The sequence below is a fragment of the Pan troglodytes genome, chromosome 17, assembly GCF_028858775.2.
Source record: "Pan troglodytes isolate AG18354 chromosome 17, NHGRI_mPanTro3-v2.0_pri, whole genome shotgun sequence".
In the NCBI taxonomy this organism is placed as follows: Eukaryota; Metazoa; Chordata; class Mammalia; order Primates; family Hominidae; genus Pan; species Pan troglodytes.
In genome coordinates, this window is record NC_072415.2 from 38538086 (window position 1) to 38549496 (window position 11411).

The window sequence follows — 11411 nt, forward strand, 5'->3', positions numbered from 1 at the left end:
CATTTAGCATAAGCTATAGTAATGGTAGCTACCATAGATTCAGTTTCTTTTGCATTGAAATAAAAAGCTCAGTGTGAACTTTTTCCCCATAAATACCTTTGGCTTGCCTTGGCATTTATGCAGCAGCAGGAGACCATTATCCAGTGACACATTCTATCCCACTGACATTATCACTCAAAGATGGTCGATTTCATTTTCAGGAAGGTCCCAGAGAGCCACAGACAAGTTACAATCAATCACACAACCACAATTGCTAGCTGAGTCACATTACTCTCAAAAATAAAAAACAAGGATAACTCAAATATACTAATGCATATTTAAATTTCACATTTAACACCTAAAGAACTGATGAATTATTGCCTGTCTTCACATTAACACTATCTTTATGTTTAATCCACGCTTACTTTTCCCCATGACATAAATAAATACCAGAATGAGTTTAAATACTTTGCTATGTGGATATAGAATACAGTCTGGCCAGGGGCTCTGGGAAAGGTGCAGCGATTCTATATATCAGGTAATCTATGAGTGAAAATGAACAGGAAGCTTTAAAATTAGTCAAGCAAAGCTAGATATGGATCAGGCTCGGCCGAGGGGATAAAGGTAAACAGAACATAGGTTGGGCAAGTGATAAGTATAATGGTAAATGAAATCACTGCTAGGATGAAATTAGGCTGGGCACAACACAAGGTGAAGGACAGAGTCAGGAATTCAGGCCCCGGGGTCTGAAAGAGCTTCAGACAGAGGCAGTCTGGTTCTATAAAGAGTTTTTCAGGAAGGAATTTTCCTGGGTTTTGAGCGAATTCTACAAAATGGACTTTGGACTGTCAACTGAAGAATTAGGAGGTTCATAAATTTAAAAAGGAGAGCTTTATTTCTCATAAAGGATTGCAGCCTGCAGAGTGGCCATTCTGACAGGCTGGGAAGCATAGCTTCCCCCCAGAAGCTTGAAACAGATACTTGGAGGGAAGGGCAAAGGGAACAGGAATTTTTGCTGAGCAAGGTAGCCCAATATACATATTTAGTAAGCTATAGGAGGAGTCATGAAGATTTATGAAAGGAGAAACATTCACATGTGCAGTTCAGCTTCATGCCCCTTCATGGGCCCCTTGAGCAAAAATGGTGGCATTTGCATTATCAGAGGATGGAGTTCCCAGCCCTCTAACATCTGAAGGTGAAGCGGAGGACATGAAAACCTTCACTGTGCATCCTCCATAGACTGTCCAGAATCACTCCGTGGTTGGTGGTCTGTCATCAGGAAGGAAGGCTCTTTGGTTGCTGTGCCAAAACTGAAAAGGGAGGGAGCAGTATCAGGCCATTGATTGATATCAGCTGTGGAGTTTTTATAACTCCCTGGTTTCTGTTCAGCCCTTAGGGAAGAAGAAAGCTTAATTGTGGTTAGCAAGGGAGCGGGTATAATGAGGCATGTCCTACTTCTTATCCTGTCATGGATGAGAACTCAGTTTTAAAGATTATTCTGGCGTCCCCTTGGGCAAGAGATGGTCCAGTCAGTCAGTTAGGGCTCTTAAGATTTTACTTTTATTTCTCAGGACTGTCTCTCTCAAATCCTGGCTCTCTCTCTTTCTCTCTCTCTCGTTATAAGAAAAGCCATATTCCTATGTGTTAGTTCAAGACTTTGGGAAGCCTTAAACTTAATTTATTTCCCCCTATGCTTTTTTTTTTAGTTTCTGTGTTGAAAGCTGGAATTATGTCTTGTGACCTGATATGGAATTCCACTGGTCTATGTAATGTGGGAATACAAGCCTATGAGCAAGTTTGTTGCTGTTCTCGTCTTAAACTCTCATTAAGGAGGAGAAGTGTCAGATGTTTATTAAACCTTCTGATACTATTTTGCGTGCCTCACAGGTTTTGAAACCACCTTCATCAAAGTTAAAAAGGGAACAGCATTAACATTATAGTGAATTTGGGTAAGATATTTTCCTTTCTCTCTTGACTTTTTCCTGTTCTATGCATTAATGCTTGCACATAGTCATTTAAATAAATGGTAGTCACTAATAATTGAGTATCTTCCTGTCCTAGCCTCTGGGCAGGCTGCCTGCAGGATTAATGAACTTGTTTTTCTCCTAAAGAATAATGTTCATTAGATCATGCAGCCCCTCTTGATGCCTTCCAGAAGGTGGACTGGCCAAGAGGGTGGGGGCGGGTTGGCAGCTTTGATCACTGGGGATCTTGCCTCCTGCAATCTTTTCTGCTAAGCTAAAGGCATAAATGATAACTGCCATTGTTTTCAGCTTTCTTTCCACAGTACCAGGAGCCACAAACACTATTGTAAAACCTAAGACTGGTCCTTGAGATATTTTTCAGACTTTGCCTACAAATGGACCAACGAATACCACCAAGCAGGTAGCCCATGACCTCAACCGAGGAACTGACTTGACTGGTCTTGTAACTCCCCCACTCCCCAGGAACTGATTCAATGCATGAAGACAGCTTCAACACTCCTGTGATTTCGTCCCAGACCAGTCAGCACCACTCATACTCTAGCCTTTCTGCCCACCAAATCATCTTCAAAAGCCATAGCCTCTGAAGTCTCAGGAAGGAGGCTTTGAGAATGACCACCCAACCTCCTTGCTCGGTTTACTTGCAATAATTAAACTCTTTCTTTAGTGCAATATCTGCTGTCTCAGTATTCAGCTCTATCTGGGCAGTGGGCAAAAACCTGGTGAGGTGGTAACAGTTTCACCAGCAAGGAAACCAAGAATCAGCAAAATAAAAAAGCTTAAGCCATGTTTAAGTTCATTAATGAGTAAGCTGATACTACTGGCTTGGCCTCTTGATACACCAGTGGCCTTTCCACTTTATCAAATGACTTCTCCATGTAGCCTATTTTACTCAATCCAGGAGAGAGGACTAGCTAGTAAGCAATAGAGCACTAGAGGTAGATTTTATGGAATTCAGTTGTGAAACATTTTCTGTGAAATGTTTCCCTTTGTAATGTAAATGGAAGGCTATCAGGCTTGGTTAGCGGAATAAAGAAATTGAATTACCAAAAAGTTTTCCCATTGCTATCCATAGTTGAGAAAAGAGCTCAAAATATCAGACCATACTGTTATTTTCCATATTACAATTTACTGTTAAATGAGTTCTATTAAGTTTATTAAGATGCACATAATTTTAGTCATCCTCTAAGGAGCCCCCAAAAAACTAACAACTCCTTTTAGAGTTAGCAATATTTATCAATAAAATAAACACAATGATATACATATATGAAATATATATACACAGAGGTATTAAAGTTTTGGGTCAATTTGTTTAAATTTCCTTGAATTCAGTTATAAAATATGAGGAAAATAAAATATTGGTTAAAACACAGATGCTAGTAGCAGATTTTCTGGTTCAAATAGTGGCTCTGCCACTTATTAGGTTGTATTCTTAGCTAAGTTTTTTTCACTCGAGTCCGTGTGAAGAGACCACCAAACAGGCTTTGTGTGAGCAACATGCCTGTTTATTTCACCTCGGTGCAGGCGGGCTGAGTCCGAAAAGAGTCAAGTGAAGGGAGATAGGGATGGGGCCGTTTTATAGGATTTGGGAAGGTAATGGAAAATTACAGTCAAAGGGGGTTGTTCTCTGGTGGGCAGGGGCAGGGGTCACAAGGTGCTCAGTGGGGGAGCTTCTGAGCCAGGAGAAGGAAATTCACAGGGTTAATCACTCAGTTAAGGTGGGGCAGGAACAAATCACAATGGTGGAATGTCATCAGTTAAGGCGGGGCAGGGCCTTTTCACTTCTTTTGTGATTCTTCAGTTACTTCAGGCCATCTGGGTGTATATGTGCAAGTCACAGGGGATGCGATGGCTTGGCTTGGGCTCAGAGGCCTGACATTCCTGCCTTCTTATATTAATAAGAAAAATAAAATAGTGTTGAAGTCTTGGGGCGGCGAAAATTTTTGGGGGGTGGTATGGAGAGAGAATGGACGATGTTTCTCAGGGCTGCTTCAAGTGGGATTAGGGGCAGCGTGGGAACCTAGAGTGGGAGAGATTAAGCTGAAGGAAGATTTTGTAGAAAGGGGTGATATTGTGGGGTTGTTAGAAGAAACATTTGTCATTTAGAATTATTGGTGATGGCCTGGATACAGTTTTGTATGAATTGAAAAACTAAATGGAATAAGAGAAGGAGAAAAACAGGTATAAAAGGTCTAAGAATTGGGACGACTCAGGATATCTGATTAGAGAGTGCCTAAGGAGATTCAGCATAGTCCTGCCAGCAGAGATTATTTATTTACTTCAAGAGTTAAGAGTGGCGGTTTGGGGATAGCACGAGGAGATACCAGCTGTGATGGCTTGGAGAAACAGTGTAAACTGGCAGTGTAAACAAGAGCAGGGCATGTGTGAGTAGTTGAGAACGGAGAATAGGAGTATGACTAGACAGAAAATAGTAGGGATGACAAGTTTTTTTGGGGGCACAGTCTAAGTTGATCCAGTGTCTGGAATGAGACTAGGGCCTAATAAAAAGGAGCATCTATACAGGAACTTAAATGGGCTGTACCTTGCAGCATTCTGAGGACAGGTCTGACTTCTGAGAAGGGAAAGTGGTAAAAGTATTGTCCAGTTCTTTTTAAGTTGGTGGCTGAGCTTGGTGAGGTGTGTTTTTAAAAGACCTTTAGTCTGTTCTACTTTTCTTGAAGACAGAGGACTATAAGGGATATAAAGGTTTCACTGAATATTAAGAGCCTGAAAAACTGCTTGGCTGATTTGACTAATAAAGACTGGTCTGTTATCAGACTGTGTAGAGGTGGGAAGGCTAAACTGAGGAATTATGTCTGACAGAAGGGAAGAAATGACTGCGGTGGCCTTCTCAGACCCTGTAGGAAAGGTCTCTACCTATCTAGTGAAAGCGTCTACTTAGACTAAGAGGTATTTTAGGTTTTGTGACTCGGGGCATGTTGAGTAAAGCTAATATGACAGTCCTGGGCGGGGGCAAATCCTTGAGCTTGATGTGTAGGGAAGGGAGGGGGCCTGAATAATCCTTGAGGAGTAGTAGAATAGCAAATTTGCTAGTCCTGGGCAGGGGCAAATCCCCGGGCTTGATGTGTAGGGAAGGGAGGGGGCCTGAATAATCCTTGAGGAGTAGTAGAATAGCAAATTTGCTAGTCCTGGGCAGGGGCAAATCCCCGGGCTTGATGTGTAGGGAAGGGAGGGGGCCTGAATAATCCTTGAGGAGTAGTAGAATAGCAGATGGAACACTGAGAAGTTATTTCCTTGAGGATAGATTTCTACAATGGAAAGGAAATGAGAGGTTCTAAGAGGTGGGCTAGTGGCTTGTACTATAGCATAGCCTGCCTTTGCTGGTGTGTGGCAATTAGGCCTGGTGGAACTGCCATCAATAAATCAAGCGTGATCAGGGTGAGGAACAGGAAAGAAGGAAATATGGGGAAATGGGGTGAATGTCAGGTGGATCAGAGAGATACAGTCATGGGGGTCAGGTGTGGTATCAGGAATAATGTGGGAGGCCAGATTGAAGTCCGGGCCAGGAACAATGGTAATTGTGGGACTTAACAAAGAGTGAGTACAGCTGAAGGAGCCGGGGAGCAGAAAGTATATGCATCAGGTATGAGGAAGAAAATAGATTTTGGAAGTTATGAGAAATGTAGAGAGTGAGTTGAGCATAGTTTGTGATTTTTAGGGCCTCTAAAAGTATTAAAGCAGCGGCAGCCGCTGCACGCAGACATGAGGGCTAGGCTAAAACAGTAAGGTCAAGTTGTTTGGACAGAAAGGCTATAGGGTGCGGTCCTGGCTCTTGTGTAAGAATTCTGACCGCACTAACCATGCCTAGGAAGGAAAGGAGTTGTTGTTTTGTAAGGGATTGAGGTTTGGGAGATTAATCAGACATGATCAGCAGGGAGAGCACCTGTGTTTTTATGAAGAATTATGCTGAGATAGGTAACAGATGAGGATGAAATTTGGGCTTGACTGAAGTAATGGGGGCTGTCTGTGAGGCCTTGGGGCAGTACAGCCCAGGTAATTTGCTGAGCCTAATGGGTGTTAGGGTCAGTCCAAGTGAAAGCAAAGAGAGGCTGGGATGATGGGTGCAAAGGAATAGTAAAGAAAGCATTTTTCGAGATCCAGAACAGAATAATGGATTGTGGAGGGAGGTATCGAGGATAGGAGAGTATATGGGTTTGGCACCATAGGGTGGATAGGCAAAACAATTTGGTTGATAAGGCATAGATCCTGAACTAACTTTTAAGGCTTGTCTGGTTTTAGGACAGGTAAAATGGGGGAATTGTAAGGAGAGTTTATAGGCTTTAAAAGGCCATGCTGTAGCAGGCGAGTGATAACAGGCTTTAATCCTTTCAAAGCATGCTGTGGGATGGGATATTGGCATTGAGTGGGGTAAGGGTGATTAGGTTTTAAGGAGATGGTAAGGGGTGCATGATCAGTCACCAAGGAGGGAGTAGAGGTATCTTATACTTGTGGGTTAAGGTGGGGGAATACAAGAGGAGGACGCAAAGGAGGCTTTGGATTGGGAAGAAGGGCAGCAATGAGATGTAGCTGTAATCCAGGAATAGTCAGGGAAGCAGATAATTTAAAGTGTCTCGGCCTAATAAGGGAACTGGGCAGGTGGGGATAACTAAAAGGAGTGCTTAAAAGAGTATTGTCTAAGTTGGCACCAGAGTTGGGGAGTTTTAAGAGGTTTAGAAGCCTGGCCATCAATACCTACAACAGTTACGGAGGCAAGGGAAACAGGCCCTTGAAAAGAAGGTAATGTGGAGTGGGTAGCCTCCATATTGATTAAGGGGACGGACTTACCTTGCACTGTGAGAGTTACTTGAAGCTCGGCGTCTGTGATGGTCTACGGGGCTTTCGAGGTGGTCGGGCAGTGTCAGTCTTCAGCTGCTAAGCCGAGAAGGAGTCGGTCAGAGAGCCTTGGGCCAGAGTTCCAGGGGCTCTGGGAGTGGCTGCCAGGTGAGTTGAACAGTCCGATTTCCAGTGGGGTCCCGCACAGATGGGACACGGCTTAGGAGGAATCCTGGGCTGCAGGCATTCCTTGGCCTGGTGGTCAGATTTCTGGCACTTGTAGCAAGCTCCTGGGGGAGGAGGTTCTGGAGGAACGCCTGGCTGCTGCGGTTCAGGCGTTTGGAAGTTCTTGTGTGCTGGAGATGTGGCTGGGGTTTGTCTCACAGTGGAGGCAAGGAATTGCAACTTTTTTTTATTATTTGTACACCTTGAAAGTGAGGTTAATTAAGTCCTGTTGTGGGGTTTGAGGGCCAGATTCCAATTTTGGGAGTTTTATTTAATGTCGGGAGCAGATTGGGTAATAAAATGTATATTGAGAATAAGATGGCCTTTTGACCTTTTAGGGTCTAGGGCTGTAAAGCGTCTCAGGGTTGCTGCTGAATGAGCCATGAACTGGGCTGGGTTTTTATATTTGATGAAAAAGAGCCTAAACGCTTCTGATTTGGAATAAAGAAAAAGGAGCATTAACCTTGACTATGCCTTTGGCTCCAGCCACCTTTTTAAGAGTAAATTGCTGGGCAGGTGGGGGAGGGCTACTCATGGAACGAAATTGTAAGCTGGACCAGGTGTGAGGAGGGGAGGCGATAAAAAGATTATAGGGTGGAGGAGCGGAGGCTGAGGAAGAATCGGGACCTAGCTTGGCCTGGTGAGGAGGGGAGAGGTCAGATGGGTCTGTAGAAAAGGAAGATTAGAAAGACTCAGCGATGCTTGGGGTTGGGACTGAGGGGACAGGCGAGAGGGAAAGAAGGAAGATTTGGGATGAGTTGCACTGGGCACAGAGACTAGGAAGGGACTGATGTGTGAAAGAATGCCTGGATGTCAGCCACCTCAGACCATTTGCCCATTTTACAACAAGAATTATTTAGATCTTGTAGGATGGAAAAATTGAAAGTGCCGTTTGCCGGCTATTTGGAACTACTGTCGAGTTTGTATTGGGGTCAAGCGGCATTGCAGAAGAAAATAAGACACTTAGATTTTAGGTGAGGTGACAGTTGAAGACGTTTTAAGTTCTTAAGAACACAGGCTAAGGGAGAAGGAGGAATGGAAGGTGGAAGCTTGCCCATAGTGAAGGAGGCAAGCCCAGAGAAAAGAGTAGAGACACAGAGAAGGGGTGGGGGTTTCTTGTCCTCCAGAAAAACAGAGAAGGGGTCGGGGCGCAGAGATACGAGGTCGGGGCGTGGAAATAAGGGATCGGGGTGCAGAGATATGAGGTTGGGGTACTTGCCTCTCCTCCAGAAAAGCAGAGAAGGGGTAGAGACACGGAGAGAAGGGGTTGGGGTACTTGCCCCTCCTCCAGAAAAGCAGGACTTGCCGCTAAGGGTGAAGGAGAAGGGGTTGAGGGGTACTTGCCCCTCCCCCAGAAAAGCAGGACTTGCCGCGAAGGGTGAAGGACCAAGGCAGGCATCCCTGTGTGGTCTGACACCTTTGAAATGTGGGTGAATAATCAGAGAGGTGTCCCTGCAGTGATTAAACACCAAGGGAAGTCTGCCTTCCCAGTCCGTGACCGGCGCCGGAGTTTTGGGTCCATGGATAAAACGTGTCTCCTTTGTCTCTACCAAAAAATGAAAGGAATTGAAATTAAGAGAAGGGAGAGATTGAAGTGTGACCCCAAGATTGAAGGGAGAAAGAGGTTGAGGGATAGTGAGGGAAGATGGAGAAGAGAGTAAAAAGAGGCCACTTACCAGATTTGAAATTGGTGAGATGTTTCTTGGGCTGGTTGGTCTGAGGACCTGAGGTCGTAGGTGGATCTTTCTCATGGAGTAAAGAGCAGGAGGACGGGGGATTGATCTCCCAACGGAGGTTCCCCAATCCGAGTCACAGCACCAAATTTCACTCAAGTCCGTGTGAAGAGACCACCAAACAGGCTTTGTGTGAGCAACATGCCTGTTTATTTCACCTCGGTGCAGGCGGGCTGAGTCCGAAAAGAGAGTCAGTGAAGGGAGATAGGGATGGGGCCGTTTTATAGGATTTGGGAAGGTAATGGAAAATTACAGTCAAAGGGGGTTGTTCTCTGGTGGGCAGGGGCAGGGGTCACAAGGTGCTCAGTGGGGGAGCTTCTGAGCCAGGAGAAGGAAATTCACAGGGTTAATCACTCAGTTAAGGTGGGGCAGGAACAAATCATAATGGTGGAATGTCATCAGTTAAGGCGGGGCAGGGCCTTTTCACTTCTTTTGTGCTTCTTCAGTTACTTCAGGCCATCTGGGCGTATATGTGCAAGTCACAGGGGATGCGATGGCTTGGCTTGGGCTCGGAGGCCTGACAGTTTTCTGTGCACTAATCTTTCAGTATGTAAAATGGGGCTAAGTAGAACAACTCTGAAAATGAGTTAATATAAAAAAAAACAAAACAAAACAAAAAAAACAGTGATCGGCCCATAGTAAGCACTTTATTAGCTTTAGTTGTTATTGTAGTGTAGCAGGAGGAGTAGCAGACAAAACTCCTCAGACACCAGATTAAAGAAGGAAGAGGTTTTTTTATTCAGCCGGGAGCGTCGGTAGACTCGTGTCTTAAGAGCCGAGCTCCCTGAAAAAGAAATTCCTAGCCCTTTTAAGGGCTTACAACTCTAAGGGGTCTACCTGAAAAAGTCATAATAGATCAAGTAAGCATGAGAAACGTGACTGGGGGCTACATACATCAGCTAACAGAACAAAAAGTTTTACAGTGCTTTCTCATTCAATGTCTGGAACTTACAGATAACACCAGTAGTTTTGGTCAGGGGTTAATAATATTATTATTATTTTAGCCACCAGGGTCAGATGGTGGTGCCAAAGTCGTCTAGCTATTTATCTTACTTCTGTTTCTTTCCAACTTTTTGCTTTCTCCCTTTTCTCCTGTCTTATAAACTAGGGAAAAGGGGAGGTTGGGGAGAAACTGAGAAGGACAACAGGAGAAGTGGTGACCTCATAACACAGTAGTTAACTCTAATATTCATTCTAGATCTATGATAATTCTATGAATGTATCATATATGATAATTTTCTTTGAAAATATGAATTTTATAATAATTAGAAGCTATTACTTTGACTTTTTAGAAGCAGTGCAGCTAATTTATTCTTGATTTCTAGAACTGAAATTAATTACATACTACATGACCATAAATAAATGTAACTTTAAATCAGTGGTTGTCATCCACCCTGCACAGTTGGATATCTATATTGGCTATCTGGTACTCTTCCTCTAACATCAGCTGTCTATGGCAGCTATGTTCAGTGATAATGGATGGGATCTAAGTCTCCTTATGAAGGCAGTGTTTGAAGGTGATTCTGATGCATCTCTCTACCAATCAAAATTGGTGCCATACCAACAACTCTAAATGAGAATTACCATTTGCACTATTGCATGTATTTTTAATACCTAATATAAGCAGAATATGTCCAAGCTATCTGTTCAATTAGCTAGTTTAATAAAAATTAAAAAATATATGTACGTGGTATTTCTTTCCTGCTTTAAAAACTGTTGGAAGGGGGTGGTGAAGGGCTATTGAAGTTGTCCATTTGACATGGAATAGTGGCTTTTGGATCAACGTGATGGTGAGTTATGGCACTGTTAAAAATCCCCAGTCAGCTAGATGATTGCAGCATAAAATGGGCAGTATATCTCTGATAATAACACTTTTTCATTTATTTTTAATTTTATTATGCAAGTCCTCTGACCTGCCTAATAAGCTACCCTGGTATCTCCAGTTTTTTTCTGTTAACTCACAACTTTCTGGGCAGCTGACTAACATCAATCATCCAACAGTTTTTGATAGCACATCTACATGCATCTGCATGAGCCAGGCACTACATACAGTAAGCTCTAAAAACACAATTATAAAGAGATTTTATATCTCTCTTAAAGACACTCTTATTTGGGTGACAGAAAAATTAACAGGCAATTAAAATTCATTGTATTAAGCATTATAATGGCATCTATAGGCACCTAATTCTGTAAACAGAGGGTGGTAAATTATTCAGAAATGACTTATGGTGGTGTTGACATCAAACCTGGAACCTAAAAGCTTGGGTAGTGGAAGCATATTTTAGACATAGAAAACAGTAGAATTAGAATCTCTAAAGCAAAATTAAGCATGTAATTTAGAGAATAGCCAGTAATTTAGTATGCCTGGAGCAGGAGTGAGGTTTAGTGAGGAAGACTAGACAGCTAAGATCATGGAGGGCTTTCAAAGCCACGAGAAGAAACTGGGAAATACTCCAAACACTGAGAGGTTTAATAGAATAAGTGACATAATCAGATTTGAATTTTTGAAGTATAACTCTGATTGCAATAGAGATATTAAAGGAGGACAAGACTATAGACAGGTGCATCTGTTAGAAAAGTATTCATTCATGGGCAGGAATCAGTAATTGATGGCCTAATCTGAAGTTGTGCTGATGGAGATGAATAAATGATACTAAGAAACATTAAGAAAGTAGGGTTGATAGGATTTTAGGAAGGG

General features: G+C 43.0%; 1 long non-coding RNA gene across 1 annotated transcript; it reads right to left on the minus strand.

The window, feature by feature from the left end:
• Positions 1 to 851: 851 nt before the first annotated feature.
• Positions 852 to 9087, minus strand: LOC134808593 (uncharacterized). The gene is made up of 3 exons (XR_010151879.1): positions 8657 to 9087; positions 6768 to 8526; positions 852 to 1289 (listed from the first exon to the last, which is right to left on the minus strand). It is a non-coding gene; the product is annotated as an uncharacterized LOC134808593 (long non-coding RNA).
• Positions 9088 to 11411: the final 2324 nt, after the last annotated feature.